Source organism: Engraulis encrasicolus, chromosome 22, assembly GCF_034702125.1.
Source record: "Engraulis encrasicolus isolate BLACKSEA-1 chromosome 22, IST_EnEncr_1.0, whole genome shotgun sequence".
In the NCBI taxonomy this organism is placed as follows: domain Eukaryota; kingdom Metazoa; phylum Chordata; class Actinopteri; order Clupeiformes; family Engraulidae; genus Engraulis; species Engraulis encrasicolus.
Window position 1 is genome coordinate 18,766,796 of NC_085878.1, and position 18,403 is coordinate 18,785,198.

The following is an 18,403-nucleotide window of genomic DNA, read 5'->3' on the forward strand; positions in this document are numbered from 1 at the left end:
ACAGAGACGGCAGCGACGGCAGCAAATTCCGCTTTTTGCTCCAAGCGGAGAACAGGGGCGAACAGGACTTTTTTCTCTTCATTCCGTCCCCAGTGCCCGGAGGAAAGGTTAGCAACTGAGAGCCTCAGAACTCAAATACCAGCAGCTCTTCAAAGGCCTTCCATCTTTGCTCTGATAAGGTTTAGAGGTGAATATCAGGCCAGTTCCTAAACTTTTAGAAGATTGAAACTGGGGAGGGGGAGTAGAGAGATACAGCATCTGGACAATTTTCCTCATCACTGCACCTTCTACTTTGATGATTTAGTCAGGCACACAGTGGTCTTCTAGGAAAGTGAACATTTGCTTACGTTTACTCCTCTGCCTGGTTATCTGTGCGGAAAGACTCGTGGCTGACTGTGGTGAGTTAACCATAGGGCCTACTAACTTGCTTACTAACAGTAGTTAGTATTAAGTTACTAAGATCATCATCATCATCAGCAACAACTTTTATTTCAGACTCAAGGTCCAATTTCAAGAGACACACAAAAGACACATACCCATGTAATAAAAAAGAAAGGCAAGTAAAAACAGATGGATAGCACATTACATAGACAGACCGAGACACACTTCTGAAAGGCACTTGTACCACTGTTTCCACATGAATGACGGGTAACGCACAGCATTAAGAGCAGGTTTGGACAGCAGCATAATAATGTGGTTATATGGACCATCAAATCTGCAGATACATACATTAAGTTTCTCAATAACGCATGGAATGTAGACCCTTTCAACACAAAACGCAATCCATCATCATAAGTAACTTGAAGTTTCTGCAGGCTACCCTTTTTACACTTCACCCACACGGGTAGCATACAGGGGTGCAATGTCCCTTAAACAGGCTAAGTCTACCAGAACAAGAGCTGATAGGCTAACAATGCCGGCTCAATGTGTTTGACTGTCAATCAAAATAATTCTAAAACAATTGCTCTACTGCCTTGTTCCGCCCAGAAATGGTCTCATGTCCCGCCCCAGCTGTTGCTTCAGATACGAATTGAATGTGCGGTGTCCCCTTTATTCAGGTCAGTGGTTAGAACTCAAAAGAACGCTCCAGGGCCAGTTAAGAATGTTCAGTATTACCTCCTGGGAGATGCTGTATTAAACAATAGTTATTGTAAGGCCTGTAGGCTAGAGTTCAATGTTTCTGGTTTTCTCTTTGTTTCAAGGAAAACACCAAACTTGCTGGTTTTCATTTTTGTTCCATTCAATGACCAAAAGCAGGATGGACATTCAGGCCAGGGGTGAGTGGGGCCAGTACAGCTTCCCCATTCGGCCTGTGTCTGCCTCCTGTCAGTCACTGTTTTATTAGTCAGGCAGCGAATAACTCGCAGATAAGTGCCATGGCTATAAACGCATGACAGATGGCAAAATGGAGTATCTTGCTTTTAATGCCAGACGCCTAATTGAACATATCGGTGCACTTGGACTAGGTCAGGCAGGTGCGTGGCAGAGCCAATCTCGATTCAATTTAGCTGGCTTAACAGGATGAAATGCAAGTCACCATAGTAACAGATTACATTAATCAGGCAGCCGCATCAATGTGAATTCCTAAAACCTAATCTTCACTAAAAAAATACATCCATTTCAAGACACCAAAACACAATCCAAAAACACCTCTGTGCATTCTCATAGAACTTGTGTCATAGATAATTTATCGAATCCAACCCCTCCATTCGTTCTCATGCAGCCAGGGCAGAAGGCTACATACACTGGAGATAAATGCTGTGTGAACTGTCTAGGCTATTGAATGCTGTGTTAGCCCTGAAATAATATCATTTGAGAGGTGATTATAATGCGTTCACCAACTCTCACTCTAACCCCCCGCAGCCAGAGCAGTTTAACCCGGAGCGCAATCCTTGTGGAGGAAAAAGGAGGAGGTTGAGGACGGAAGAGGGGAAAGAAACAAAAGGGTGGGGGTGGTTAACACACTTTCATCCATACCCCTCTCTCTCCCCCGGGCTATTTTTCTCCTCCGGCAATTACGCAGCCACATTAGGACTAATACTGGCACATGGGACATTAAAAAATACGCTCAATCACTCTTGCATGTGCATGCACACAAATGCATCAGGCTGATTCAGAGTGATGTTTTATGCAATGCACAGTCACATTTCGTAGTCTTGGTATCAGTGAGAGGAACTGGTGGTACGTTTGAAAGGTCAGAGAAACTATGGAAGAAGAACTGAGATGAAAGTTTGTTTTTGTTCTTCAAACTTTTTTGTCTACTTTTTCCCCTCAACTCAAGTCACTTCAAATTGTATAACTGGGTCCCCATCCAACTTGTTTGCATATCTTAAGTACATTTTTGACAACTTAGAGAAATTAGAAATTAGAAATTAGCTTGTGTATACATTTGTCTTTACTTTGTCATGTGAACTAGAAAGAAGAATTGTGAATGGCTGTGGTTGTCAAGAAAACTTAAAAGGAAACAATGTTTCAGCGAATTTGATGCCTGCTCAAATACACCTATTTCCATATGTCAGTCAGGCAGCAATTCCTCTCATCTGTAGCAAGATGTTTTCCCTTCAGGAGTATCCTACGTGAATTTCAATCATTTCCATGCAGAGTTTCATATTGAAAACCCACCAATAGTTACATTTACATTGAAACAGTGATGGAAATCCAAGAGAATGTGTGAACAGTTTTTACTTCCACTGAATTATCAATGAGACCTATTACGGCTGTAAGTGAAAAGAACAGGAAAAAAACAACCTTTCCACAAAAGACTTTAAAGCTTTGCAACAGTGCAACACCACAAATCCATTTAACTAGGATGGCTACCCCCATGAATTCAAAATGTGTATTTTGGGTTAGATATATGTTTTACTTAATAGGGTGTATTATTGTTCATCATCATTGCAATTTGCTTTCACATTGGAAATCAATAGCACTTACCCCAGAGGCAAAGCCACAGAGCAGAGGCATATTTGTCTAAATGTGAATTGTACCTCTCTCTCTCTCTTCAAACACTCGCCCTGCTGAACAGGCAAAGTAATCATGCATTCAGTACTGCAAGCACAAATCTACAAAGGCAAAGACCAGTGATTTTTTTTTATGTAAGTCTTTGTTAAAGAAGGGCCAATCTCAAAGGGGAAGGCTGAAGAAAAGGCCTGTGGGGGTAAATACATGAATGAGCTCTAATTAGTCCATAGTCAAGACAAAGTCAAAATCATTAACCCCACAGTGTGAAGATCATGTATTGCCAAGGGGTTTTGATTGGCCATCCTTTCATATCAACAATTAAAAAGGAGAATTCAGTTTGGCCGACATAGTCAAAGTTGTGCTTTCAGAACAGTGGAACTAAAGAGTCAAAACGAACGTATACCGTACAGCCAATTCCAGCACCTGTGTTGTTAGGCCATACAGTATAGATATACCTTGGCAGCAGCACAGAGCCAAGCTGAACAGGAATCTGACCCATTAAACATTTGGCAGCACTAAAGTATATCCAGCCTCTAGGTCAAAGCAGGCGCAAGATTAATTGCCACTATCAACATCATTTATTCATTACCGGCATGTGTGCGACTGTGGTCCTGCTTGTCACATTTTATTTTGAAAATGACTGATTGATCCATATGAAAGCCATAACAAATGATATGGCCGAACATTACAGCTAATAAATTTACCATTTACACCACTCTTAAACCTAATGCCCAAGCTTAAGTTTTTTTTCCGAGGCTCTTGGCTCTTAAATAATGTCAATTTCAAATGCATTTAGCACACACCACAGCCCTACAGCATTTTTTTCTGCAAATGCTCTGATTCTTCTGAAAGCCCATATTGACACAACGAACACAGAGCGATGGAAAGGTGTAGAGTGAAAAGTTATCCATAGTTCCTAGCATGTGGCTCAGCTAATACTACATCAAATGAAACAATGGAGTACTAATAGAAATAGGAGGGCTGGTATATTACAATCAGCCCAAGTTGACTAGTTACTGTCCAAGTAGGGAATGATGTGACCATTAGTTTTGTTGATTCCTGGAACAAAAGCAGCTTTGATGAATCTTACTGTAAGTATGACAAAGCCCACCCACAACATGGTTTCTGCATACAAAGTTAGGACACTCTGATAAATGTTGTTTCACTAGGCCTATACCGTATCCTCCCAAGAGGGATATGTGAAACATTATGTGATGTTTGCCTGTGTTACAAGTAATAGTCTATTCATGTCTATTTTTTTCTTCATGCAGGTGTCATATTGCAGCACAATTTCCCCACCAGCCAATGGTTGAAATTTCACAACGTTTGGCAGGTGTCCAAAAATGTGGACTAGTCATAGATCATCAAGTATAGTGAAGATGGAGCTTTCAGAAGATGATGTTGGCTGGTGAAATGCTTGAATATTATTCACTCTGTGACACCATATGACCCAAATGAGTCACACTAACTTATCATGATGTTTCTAAACTTTATTATACTGTCATGATGTAAATTAAAACGTGTCTAAGTTATTCACAAGTATTCATTTGACTCAATGCAAAAATGTATAAAAAAAATATTTTTAAAAATTATGGGATATCAGTGAATAATGAAAAATGGCTGTACAATGAAACACAATAGGTCCTCAAAAGACTCACTTACTGTATAGTGTGTGCTATATTACATGAATGTGTTTAAGTTAAGGCTTAAAAGACAAGGGCAATGTCTCGTCTTTCCTCTGTGTCCCCACAGTGAAGCTGTAAGAGAGACCAGCAGGAATGAATAGGCGATTTGCTTAGGGCTTGTCAACAGCGTCTTTCTACACCGAGCAGAAGTGAACTGTAGACTTTCAAGGACACAGCTCCATCGTCAATGCGTCACATCGGCAAAAATGTGCCATATCGTGTGATCCATAGGCGCATGTGTGTGGATATCAAACAGCAAGCATGGACAACAAAACCCTTTTGCTGATGAAGGCCACGCGGACCAGTACTCTGTCATTAGTAGTCCGCGCGGATGGCTGCCCAAGGACAACGGGATGGAAGCATGCATTACGTTTCAGTCAGGAGAGGAAGGCGTCCATTCCAAATTGTGTTTGTGACACTCTTGCACTTTCATATTGAAAATGTCATAAATAAAACAAAGTGCAACAAGACAAAATATTCAATACCCTTCCGCGCACACCTCCAGGTGCAGGCACGTGCACAGCATAGTTGCCCACGGTGCCCGAGCAACTGCCCTTTTGCCCACATTGGCTGATATTGCCCTTCCAAGGGAGGGGAAAATAATATGGCAATTATAATTTCATATTTCAATATCATTTGATTTCTTCATAATTCATAATTTTGATTGAAGTTTTCAACAATAAAGACTTAAGTTAGTCATACAAATTCATCAGACCCGCCGAGAATGGACACGAGCGATGTGAGGTAGGCCTACGCAACAACTCCGGTGGGGAGGGAGAAGGCACGCGACAGGCGCTTGAGCGCCTATAAGAGACACGAAAGATTTTGAAGATGCCTGGGAGTCGGCTAGAGCCCTACACACAGTCTACATAATAGGCCTAGGGTACAAAATATGCTCACAATCAACCTCTCTAATACAATGTTGAGTTGAGAACTTTTAGTTATCATAAATCTGACAGCCAGCCAGCGCCACGTTTAGGTAGCAAAAAACCCCGACAGCCAGCTGTAGATATGCCTCGGAAAAATAGGCTAAGATTCCATGTTTCATCTGATTTGCTTTGCCATTCGTATTTTTGATTGAAGCTTCCTAAACTAAGTTTTCAAATTCAGATTCACCTGCACCTCGAGAGATTGAGTTGAGGGGCAGCATGCGCGTTGCGGGGGGCACGCGCAGCTCTACATGGGAGGGAGGGGGGAGCAAGCATGCATGCGACCAGGGCAGAGACGCAAAATATGTTGAAGATGTCCAGGGAGTAGAGCGACTGCCCTGACGGCCTGAGGTGAGCTTGAAACATAGCAGACTACACAGTATTAAACTACATGATCACAATTAATGTCTCTTAAAGCCGATGTCGAGTTTAGGACGTTTAGTGATCCTAAATAATCTGACAGCCGGCGTGCCACGTTCAGATATTAGGGGGAAACGACAGCCAGCTAGCTTGCAGTCAACGTTTTACATGGCTCAGGTTGTTTTGTGGAAGGCTAACCCAACTAAGAAACATGCAGATGACATGTCGTTTTATCAAGCAAGAGAGAACTTAAGGGGGTAGGCTAGCTAAAGGAAGCACATCTCTGCAGAGTTGGCTGCGAAAAAATGAACAGGTGCAGGTGAGGCAGAGAATCTTTTTCAGGATTGTAGAGGTTTGATCTTGGTGAGACCGCTAGGAAAGTGCTTTTTCTTACGGTGATATATTCTCCGACCCAAAGATAGGCTAGCCTACTGTTTCCACTGTCAATGTCCATGTAATTGAAATAAATCACTCCACATGATAACTGACGTTTACTGTTCTTCTCAAGACACTTAGGCCTACAAAATGTGCATGAACTAACTAAAATATCTGTAATGAAAATAAAAGGTTATAAAGTCTGCGAGAAGCTCGGAGCTGCAGAGCAACAGATAAGAACTGGTTGCTCCCACGCCACGGTTCTTTGCGATCTGAAATGAAAGCCGGCTCGTCAATTCTTAAAGCGACAGTACACATTTTTAATATTGGCTACAAAAGATCCAACAAATGACCTAAACCTGTGAATTCTTATTGTTTTAGCTTTCCTATATAATATTCATCATTTTAATCATGGAATATGCCTATTAATGAAATTTCAAATTAAAATTAAATGATCTTTTTAACCATTTTTAAGCTATTTCTATTTATTATAACTTAAAGTATACTTTGGCTGCTACAAGGATTATAAAGATGACAGTGGGTTAATTGATTAAGTATCCTCATATTTAGCCTATTCATTTACTCATCATTTCATTTCATTTAAGATGAGGATGACTCAGAGCCACAGACCTCTGCACATAGGGCAGGTAGGCATTAGACTGATCATCTCTGTGACTGATACAAGTTTAAAAACTATCAAGGCTTTTTCTCATAATTTCATTTAATTTAGGGGCAGTCACATACCACACATGAGGAAATGTGGATCAGGAGACATTTAGGGCAGGTGGGCATAAGGCTGATCATCTCTGATATGATTAATAGGTAGGCCTACATGTTTAAAAACTAGCATGTTATATTATATGGTACGCATATTCAAGATACTGTACAATAAAATAATAGCCTATTAATAATTATGACAATAATATACTACTTCTACTACTACTACTAAAAATAATAATACCCATGGTGAAGTTTCCTAAAAATTCTGAAGGCCGTTCATTGTTGATGTTTTTTTTTTTTTTTGGGGGGGGGGGGGGGGGGTGGGGGGGGGGGGGGGGGGGGGGGGGGGGGGGGGGGAGGGGATTTGCCCTTTCTTCAGGTTAGAGCAACTGCCCTTTGAGATTCCTGTGCACGTCCCTGTCCAGGTGCGAGGTTGACTATGAGATGAGCAGAGGAGCCGTGAAGGAGAGTAAAGAGGGAAAGAAGGAGAAGTGAAGAGAAGAGAAGAGAAGAGAAGAGAAGAGAAGAGAAGAAAAAAAGAAAAGAAAAGAAAAGAAAAGAAAAGAAAAGAAAAGAAAAGAAGAGAGGAGAGGAGAGGAGAGGGAGAGGAAGACAGCACATTGTTATGGAGAGAGGGAAAGGTTTAAGAGTATGCGTAGTGCCACTTAAAAAGTGATTTCATAAGTGTTATTTCTAACACTTATAGCTGATTGCGCTCATCTCTCTTAATAATTCTCTGTTGCGATGGGTGAGAAAACAGTGACAGGCACCATCTGCTGGTGAGACGCAAAAAATCCCTATCAACCAATTCGCAAGTCTCAACAGACACACACAAAACTGCTATGCATTTGATCTCTTTCACCCCAATAACTTCACTTTCTCTTGGAAGTGATGATACACAGGGCAACATTTTGAGTGATACTGTCATGCAAGGCGATAAGTGGCTATTCTTTTTTTCAGATAAGGTTGTTGTGAAGAGTTGATCATCATCTTCCCATCACTTAGTCTCTATTAGTCATGTTGCAGACAAACATTACTCAAAATGTTGCCCGGCGCATTGTGCATTTATGCCTTACACAGCTGTGTGCAGTTAAAATGGAATGTTTTTCAACCAATCACTAGATACATTTATCCTTTATGCTTTCAACTGATTTCTGGTTACCCATTCGAAATGTTGGCAAAAATTGATATCTCTCTTTTTCAGCTTTAATCTTTCAAATGTTTTCAACATGGAGACTACATACTAGATGGTTCCAGAAAAGAACATTTGTTTTCAGAATGAGAGACATACCTACAACCTCTTACATTCTGCAACATATAGCGTTACTGACCTTGATTACATTATGTCAAATTGCACTAAGTTGAGGCTTTCATCTATAGTCAAGGAACTGGTGTGCTTAGGGAAACAGAGCAAGCAAAGTGAAAATCAGATTGAAAATTTGTTTTGTGAGCCTTTTCTTTGAAAATAGTCTTCATGACAGTCTCCTATAGCAACAGGAGGCTTGTTGAACCCTTGTGGGAAAACAATACTGACTACAAGATCTCTTTGTGTAAGGGGAAGGTAAGTCTTCATACAGTAATTGAAGAGCTCTTTTCCAAAATAAGATTATATCCATTTGATAGAATGTTTGGGAAATTGACATTTTTGTATTGGGCATTCCATTGAATTGCATTGCAAAATGCATTTTATAGAGGTTAAAAAAGTATGTTCTCAAAACATTTGAATGGCAAGATTTCACACATAGATGATAGAACTTTTTAACAGTCAATTCCAATATTAAAATGCAAAAAGTAAAAAATGGTGGATATAGCGTTTTGGAAAAGAGCTCTTCAATTATCCACCAATGCTACAAGTGGAAAAGGCATTCCCTGCCTAGTGAGCTGTGTGTGAGAGGACCTTGGTGAAAAGCACAGTGGATAGATAGGAATAAGTCCTTCTCTGCAGTGCACGCAGGCTTTGACAGCGCTGGCAGAGGCAGCTGCCATGTCGAGCATTGCTCTCCCAAAATACTTGCACCTGCCTCATACAGTATGCACGTGCTCTGGCTCAGGAGCAGAGAGAGGATGATTTAATTACAGAGCTGAACCTGCTCTGAAACAAAATGAAAGATAAAGTGCGTCTGAAAATGGCATGGACCTTTTATACAAACTGATTCCAAAAAAGTTGGAACGCTTATTTTTTTAATAAAAACAAAATGCTGTCATTTTGAAAACATTCAGTCCGTTAATAAGCTGGGGCATTGTGCGAAGACAACATATTAGGCGTGTGCATGTGCGTGTGGGTGTGCCTGTGCGTGTGTGTGCTGGCTTGTCAGGTTGAAAGCTAAAAAAGATATAAAATGTGAAAGCGTGTGTAAAAGTGTGTATATGTGTCAATGTGTCAGGATGGATGCTTAATTATGCATGCACACGTGTGTGTGTGTGTGTGTGTGTGTGTGTGTGTGTGTGTGTGTGTGTGTGTGTGTGTGTGTGTGTGTGTGTGTGTGTGTGTGTGTGTGTGTGTGTGTGTGTGTGTGTGTGAGAGAGAGAGAGAGAGAGAGGGTGAGAGAGAGAGACAGAGTGAGTAAGAGAGTGAGAGAGAGAGAGAGAGAGAGAGAGAGAGAGAGAGAGAGAGAGAGAGAGAGAGAGAGAGAGAGAGAGAGAGAGAGAGAGAGAGAGAGAGAGAGAGAGAGAGAGAGAGAGAGAGAGAGAGAGAGTTTTTGGGGTGTCATCATGGTCTGCTGCTCTGCCACAGACAGAGAGACCAAGGAGCAAAAGAAGAATGTGACAATGTGTGACAAGTGACGCAGCTCTGAGAGACCATCTGAGTAAATTACAATGTGATAATGAGAATCACAGAGGGTGCTTTGGATATCAAAAATATCTAAATACAGATTGTACAAACAGCTGATTAAACACGCCTCTGATTAAACATGACAAGGGCTCTGCATGCACATTTACCAGGCCAGTATATTACCATGTATTTCTAATGTGCTGTGTTTCTGTGTGACCTGTCATTGTGTGTGTGTGTGTGTGTGTGTGTGTGTGTGTGTGTGTGTGTGTGTGTGTGTGTGTGTGTGTGTGTGTGTGTGTGTGTGTGTGTGTGTGTGTGTGTGTGTGTGTGTGTGTGTGTGTGTGTGTGTGTGTGTCCTTTGTGTGTGTGCTTGTATGTGCACCGTAATGCACCGTGTTTTTGTGTGACCTGTCCTGTGTGTGTGTGTGTGTGTGTGTGTGTGTGTGTGTGTGTGTGTGTGTGTGTGTGTGTGTGTGTGTGTGTGTGTGTGTGTGTGTGTGTGTGTGTGTGTGTGTGTGTGTGTGTGTGTTGTGATCATGTGATAACACTGATTGTTCTTTGTGCATGAGTACTCTGCCCGTGTCATCTTTCACATGGTAGGCGTTAATTATTATGTACATTTCACACAACAGCTCAACAGAGGGATGAAAGGAAAGAGACACATAAAGGAAAAGAGAAAAGAGAGCGAGATTAGATGGAGAGATAGATGTGCTTCTCTCTGTATTTCATTTTAATTATGTGTGGAGTGTTGCCACCCACGCTTTTCTGTTCTGAAAAATATACATCAACACTAACACACCTGAATTACATGCATGCGCTGTGCACACAAAAGCACAGAAACACAAAACCACAGGCATGTCCCTGCATTCATACATGGATGCACGTTTGTTTTTCAATTGCATTGTACAGGATAATAGTTTAGGTTACAGAGGGGAAAGTTGTGAAATTATTTGTCTTTCCATTATTTTTTACATCACATAAACCTGCCATTTGAAAAGGGGTGCGTAGACTTTTTATGGGCACTGTACATCAGTTCTGTGTTCTGGGGTGACGACATTTATTGACAAAAGCCACAGCAAATTTGCCAAATCTGGTCATATGGGCCCACCCAACACTAGGCATCCTTTCTATAGACTTTTCCGTTATATACATATTATAGTACACAAAGTACACACATAGTACTGGGGAGTAGTAAGTGAAGGAAAGGGTGGTTTAATATAGCAAAGGAGTGGGTGAATCTTTGGTAATGTGGAAAGTACTTCCTGATTAGCTTGTTAACGTAGGCCTCAGAATTTTACAAAAAAAATCCAAGCAAGCCAAGCAAAAGCTGACAGAAGCTCTATCCCATAAAATAAAACAGAGCATTTAGCTGACAATTTCAGTGTGAATGCATTGATTGCCCAATTTACAATTTATTTCCACTTTCACTATGTCACTTTGACCATTTGACCATCCCTCACTTTGACCATGTTTAATTTCTAGTCGTCTCTGCCCTCCCATTTTGAAAGTCAGAGCTACGGTTAAATATCTCCACATCTCCTTTGCGACTGCTTCACAGGGGGAAGAAGTGCTGCCAATTGCTAATGGAACTAAATCTGTTCCATTACATCACAAAAAGTGACCAATAGCCTGACAGATCAGCGAATGAGATGATTCAACAAAAAGGTGAGTGTTTAAAAGCCTTAATATGCGCCGACTCGAGGCCGGCATTTCACTCAATGCAAATTGGAGCCAAACAAGGTGAGAGTATTTATCTAGCGCCACACTTCCAACCCCTGAAGAAAAAAAAAAAAACGTGCTTGGAAAAAGTTTTCTTTTGAGCTCACAACTTCTCCTCACTATCCATCATCTAGGTGACAGGGGATAAAACGAAGTTTGTCTGAGCCGGAGGAAACAAACCGAGCCTTCTTTTCTGATCTGTTAAACACAAATGTGTGTGGTGCAGGGGGGGTGGGCGTCCCAGCACTGGGACTGTCAGGTAGGTACAGCGGGGAGGAGCGCGGCGCGGCGTGGGCCCCAGCGGAGATGCTGATAGAGACTGGCATGTTAATAAGACAGCCACAGCACTAATACCCCATGCTGAATGGGACAGCTCTGCTTCCAGCATTTGGCCCCATTTGCTTTACTTGGGGACTGACACAGATAGAGAGAGCGGGGCTTAAGAGTGTGCTGTATGTGTGTGCGTGTGTGCGTGTGTCTCTGTGTGTGTGTCTGTATATCTGTGTGTGTGTGTGTGTGTGTGTGTGTGTGTGTGTGTGTGTGTGTGTGTGTGTGTGTGTGTGTGTGTGTGTGTGTGTGTGTGTGTGTGTGTGTGTGTGTGTGTGTGTCCTTGAAAGCAAGTTTACAGAGACTGTCCGTCTTGGTTATACTAAAAATCAGTAATGTTCCCAACTCCAATGCCTTTGGAGGAATGCTTTATAGAATGCTTTAGGTTGACATTTGAACTGCTTTAATCCTGTGAAGATATTTTTCTTTCAAAGAGCAGTAGGCCTACATCTAAAATGTGCACACATGCATGCACAAACACGCACGCACACACGCACGCACACACACACGCACGCACGCACGCACGCACGCACGCACGCACGCACGCACGCACGCACGCACGCACGCACGCACGCACGCACGCACGCACACACACACACACACACACACACACACACACACACACACACACACACACACACTTTTAAAAGAGGCAGCATACTTCCATTAGGCCCTGCATTATACATCACTGTAGAGGGTTTAAGGTCACGGCTGCTTTTACTTCTGTTCAAAATGTTTTTTTTTTAACCCGAGACACCACTTCCAAACATCGACAGCAGCAAAAATCCATCTGAGATCAAAACCGGAAGACAATCCTTTAGTGTTCATTTATATTGAACATACTGCCATCACACTACATGGCTAGTTTGTGACTGTTCTATAGTAATAAAGAAACATTCCATGTGCACCATAAGTTGTGTTTGATGCAGGCATTAAGCAATAGCACTAAGCAGGAATTTAAAAGGTTGTAGAAAAGGTTGCATTCTGTCATCTACACTTAAAGGGACACTGTGTGAGATTTTGAGTTGTTTATTTCCAGAATTCATGCTCTCCATTCACTAATGTTACCTTTTTCATGAAAACTTACCACCAGCATCAAATTCTAAGTATTCATTAAGACTGGAAAAATTGCACTTTTCATACATGAAAAGGGGGATCTTCTCCATGGTCCGCCATTTTGAATTTCCAAAAATAGCCATTTTTAGCTGCAAAAATGACTCTACTTGGACCATACTAGAAAATATTTGTTAATTACTCAGTAAACTTTCATGTAAATCAAATTTGGCAATAGGCAGCCCAGTTTCAATGAGCAGCATAGTTGCAGTACCATTTCCTGCACAGTGTCCCTTAAAACTCTCCTCCACCCTCCTGTAGATGAGAGATGTGAGTTAGTCTATACTAATAGAGTGGGTATTATGGGAGGGAAAGAATAAAACTAATATATCACATTTTCTAAGGCCCCAGACGTGACTCAAAAAGGGTTAAAGCATTGACTGTTACACTGAGGAGCCGGGTTCGATTCCGCCCTGAGATTATTTCCCTGTCCTCCCCCATCTCTCTCTCCCACTCGCCTCCTGTCACCATCACACACTGTCCTATCAGAAAAGGCTTAAAAGGACCTGAAAATAATTTTAAAAAGAAGTATCTGAAATTGTCCACGAACAGACATCTAATCAGCGACTTCAAGGGTGAAAGCCTTCCGACAGCAAATACATATGCAAGTTGATCCATGGAATTTTACCAAGTAAGTCAGCTACACACAAATGAGCTAAATAGTATAAGCACAAATTAAAGCCACATATACTCTTGAATTTCCAGTTGTCATTCATTAGGCCTATGCTCCCCACAGTGCTCAAAGTGAGAACTGATGATTGTAAAATAAGACAAACAGATTGATAGATGTTTATGTGTTCTTTTGGAAACTTGTTTTGATACCACATTTGCTTCTTGTCTTCTTTCAACTCCTGTGATACAAGAAGGCAGACTAGGCGAAAGGCTAGGCGACAGAAAAGACTAGACAAAATATGACACGGCAGACAGCACAGCACACTATTGTGACATAAGATAGACAACCAAAAGACAGGGTATGCATATAAACCCACTGCTCGCACCGTACATACGCTAGTTAAGTGCACTTGTGCACGTCATGATGTTAAAAATAATGGAGAGAGAGACCTACAGTATTTGAGTCTTTTATAACGTTCAAAAGCACAATGCTAGTGGGGATGAATGACCTGCAGGCTCACTTTGTGTGGAAAGAGGGCAACTTGAGCCCGATGGCTGATGGTAGAATATCATAAGCCATATGTACCCTTACAGCTTGTCCTTTTGCCTCACAACCTTAACTAAAGCTGGCACGGACCTTTGTTAGCATGCAACATAGAAGGCTTGCATGACCGGTTTAGCACAACACTGATGGCTGACTGATGGCAGACATTTTATATGAAAGAATAAATTGGAATGAAAGGGTATGGAGGACAGGGAGAAAAAAAACAGAGGACTTTACTCAGCACTTATGAGCCTACAGTCATCACTCCAAAATCACAAGACAAGCTCCCTCTGGTATCAGCTCGGGTCTCCACATCCACACGCATATGCTGAGGAGGCATCTTTTCTTCCGGAAAGTAATGACACACATCATATTGTTTCACGAGAAAAATAAGTCACTACAGTCACTAGGCTCCTGAGTGGTTTTCTCCGGAGCTGTGTAATGATGCACTACGATGCCTCAAATTTTTGACTTCGAGATTGAACTGAAGAGCGCTCATTCTGTCTAGAGCTGCACACAGGACATAACCGCATTCACTTCTTAATACCCCTTTGTTTGTTTTCTTATATTCCTTTTCTACACAATTTATACATTGCAAATGACTAACACTTAAAGCAGGGACACATGCAAGTGAAACGAGTGAAGCGAAGAGAGGCGAAATTCAGTGTTCCATTCTGACAAATCAACGGTCATCAGGCCGTCGCGGCGAATCAAATGGAATGAAGCATTTCGTTTTTTATTTTGCGCCTCAAATTCGTGACCACGTCAGTCAGGCCAAGCAGGCTAAAGGTTTTCACTGAATAGGAGCCATTCAAACAAAAAAAGCTCTAATTTGGTCGTTGCAACTGTTTATCGTCCTCATCCTCCATCTCATCTTCCTCCCTCTTCCTTGCTGCCCCCTTCAGAGTTCTCGGTTTGATATGAGGTACAACATTCGCAGCTAACACAGATCCATATAGACCATCAGCATATCCTCCTTAAAAAGTCTTCCAACTCCCTAGTAGTGAATCTTGAGTTATGTTACACCCCTCCTTGTACAATTTTCTTTTGTCACTGCCCCGCTGGGTGATCTCCCCCTTTTTCTACTACTCTTGTCTTCATGTTATGAGTTTGTTTGTTTTTACTTGTTTTGTTTTTTGTTTACTAAAACATAGCAAAGTGTTCATCACAAAAAAAGTTATACTCTACCAGTTTAGTGAGTTAGCAATGATGACGGCTATTTTTTTGTTGATGACAATCATGTACTGATCAGTGATCACTGCTATTATAGACACCTACCTGGTCTTCAGTCTGTCATGGGGGAAACTGAGTGGACACACAAGATGTGTCTTCTGGTCCTCAAAGACAGCTCCCCGTTCAGGTCTGGCTCCTCTCTCGCCTCCAAACTCCTGGCATCTGGAGGAGCAGGTGTTCTGATCTTGTCTGCACTAATTGGAAGCTGGAAAGGAAATACAGGGCAAAATAAATCTTTTTTTAAAAATCAGGACCAAGGACAGCAACATGAACACATAGACAAACTCAATTTAAGGACTTGCTTGCCATGGGTCTCTGGTCCTGACCTGACCGCTACAGTGCTGGGCAGGATGATCTCTGATTCTCATTGGTTCTCATTATGAAAGGTTTAAGTAAGGAGAGAGCAGTTGAGAAGGAAACAAACAGAACAACAGAACAAATACAGTGGGAGGAAATATTGCTGAAAGAGGAAGATGCAGAGAGAGAGCGGGGGAGAGAGAGAAAGACTGAGTGAGCGCAAGAAAAAAAGAGAGGACAATAGCAATATATTATACACCACACACAGCTGTGAGTGGGGAGAGGTGGAATGCAGTGAGGCCCAATGATCCTTTCAGTAACTGACTTGTGCACAAATGCACAGAAATAGGCCTACTTACAAACACATGATCACCAGTCCTAAGCCACAGACTCAAGCAGTCAAACAGCATATAAATAAACAACAGGCAGACTGATGCTCAACAGGAATTCCACATGAAGAATTTACAATCAATGTTAACTGAATTCTATTTCCAATGATAGCATTACCAGTCAATATAAAACAGCCATAATAGTAGCAAAATGAAAAAAATAACAATGGCAGCACTGTTGTGGCAATTATACAGCATGTATTTCACCCATTGTAATCAATCAAGATAATTGAAAAGATGATTGAAAGAAAGCCTAAAATTACACTGCAAAGATCTCATTAATATTGTATGACAGATACAATGAAGTAAATGGCAAAACAAGTTTATCGAGAGATGGGGAGGAGATATCGATTCCTAACCCAATTTAAAGTCAATTTCTCTTATTCAACTAATCTCCTCTGTGTGCAATAGCCCTTTTGTACTTTCTTCTCCTCTCATGTGCTGGATGCAATGTCTATGTCCTTAAAAGGAGATGAAGATGCTAACCCTCGAGAGGGAGCAAGCCCTAGACTGGTCTAGTGACACTTTGATTAATAACAACAAAGAATGGGACTTCCATTGCTCAGAGAGGCCAAGCCTTTCCGTGCTGCACCCTCACAACTCCTCACGTCTGCCCCCATAAAAGTGCCCAGCTCAAACTGACTTTGACTTAAAGGCTTTCGAGCAGAGCTGCACAATACTAAATAAAAAAGTATCAGGTCCCAGGAGAGTGAAGGAGAGCACTGCCTCAGCCCTTTTTTAGACAACAACAGGTGCTGCGGTTCTTATTCCCTAAAAAACATCTTGAAGTCCACGTCGATATTCTCCTGAAAGTGGACTACAGGTACTGCTGACCTTGCACCCGGGGGGTAAAGTGGAGGTGACAACAGCAGAGCAGACCCAGAGAAAAGACAGCCTCTTCAAAAGACGGAGGGAAAGTGAACGTGTGGGCATTGTTTGACAAACTGCTTGAAACTGCTTCGTTCATACTTCAACAACAGTTACAGACAGCTTCATACATATTTGGTAAATCAAATGGAAACAAAAATGTCAAGGCAATATGCGAGAGAGTCATTTTGTCATGTAAAACACAATCATTTTTTTCTGTTGTACCTGTTAGGCTACTCAATGCAATTTGCGTCGTATCTGTCACCTGCTGATTCAGAAATGGTAAATGCTAATCATAATTGAAAAAGACAGTTCTGTGGGTTTTCGGGTTGTCGTGATTGCTGTGTGGTTAAAGGAAGGCAAATCTCTCTACACTGCCTCAGCGGCTGAGCGACACAGGGGTGCCTGTTAAGTCTATTATTTTCTTCCCTGCAGGGCCTGAACAAAGGAATAATTATGAGAGCACACACACGCAAACACACACACACAAACACACACACACACACGCACACACGCACACACACACCCATTCTATTCCTATACGTGTGAGGTATTCCCATTGACAACCAACCCATAATAAAATAAAATTAAGGAATGGTAAATTGTGCACAGACCAAACTCATCCCATTTTAGTTTGTGTGTGTGTGTGTGTGTGTGTGTGTGTGTGCGTGCGTGCGTGCGTGCGTGTGTGTCTGTGTGTGTGTGTCTGTGTCTGTGTGTGTGTGTATTTGTGTGTTGTATCACCAGAAACACAGATGGACTTGGTTGGCTATCGCCCATATAAATAAAGGGTGTCTGTGTTGCCAGGAACACAGAAATGTCACATACAGTAGCGTTTGCATGACCTCACAAAGCCAATGTTTGAACAGCTGTCCATGAAACATTGTTCAAAGAAGGAAATCTGTGGTCTTAAGCGACGAGTCAGTGATAATTGTGGATAGGGAAGCCAACGGGGGTGACAAAGGGGTCAGTTGTCCCGGGCCCCGGTAAAGGGAGGAGTGGGGGGGGCATACCATGCATGTGAGTGGGAGGGGGGCTTTCAGACGACTCTGACCTGGGCCCAGCCAAAGCCACTCGGTGGCCCAGGTTGTGGGCAACAACAACTAACTTGTATGGTGTATCCACATAGACTTTCAAATGCCTTCCTCCCATTTTTATTCTACTATATGCCATGCTTTGCTATTATCTTAATGAGATGAATAACTCAAATTCTTCACTATTGAAAGGAAAGAAAAATGAAACAGTCCTGCCTGCTTGTGTACCAATGACGAATTTACGAATGGAATAGTTCTTCTTTAGCCCATTGCTGTGGACGGGTCTTCCTATCTTGTGATGTGTATTCAGGCCCAGCTGCAGGCATGCTGCCTTTTATTACAGCCAGATTGGCCAGGTATGTGTGTGCAACCACCTTCATTACCGTGAGATTGCTTTTTCAGACGAATGTCTCTCACACACACACAGACACACAGACACACAGACACACACACACACACACACACACA

At 41.9% G+C, this 18,403-nt stretch overlaps 1 protein-coding gene across 1 annotated transcript in view; it reads right to left on the reverse strand.

Moving 5' to 3' along the window:
* large2 (LARGE xylosyl- and glucuronyltransferase 2) overlaps window positions 1-15,509 on the reverse strand; it is a 104,665-nt gene extending 89,156 nt beyond the window's left edge. The window contains exon 1 of the mRNA XM_063189116.1: window positions 15,394-15,509. The gene's annotated coding sequence lies outside the window, so the exon portion shown is untranslated. The remainder of the gene's footprint in view (window positions 1-15,393) is intronic.
* Window positions 15,510-18,403: the final 2,894 nt, after the last annotated feature.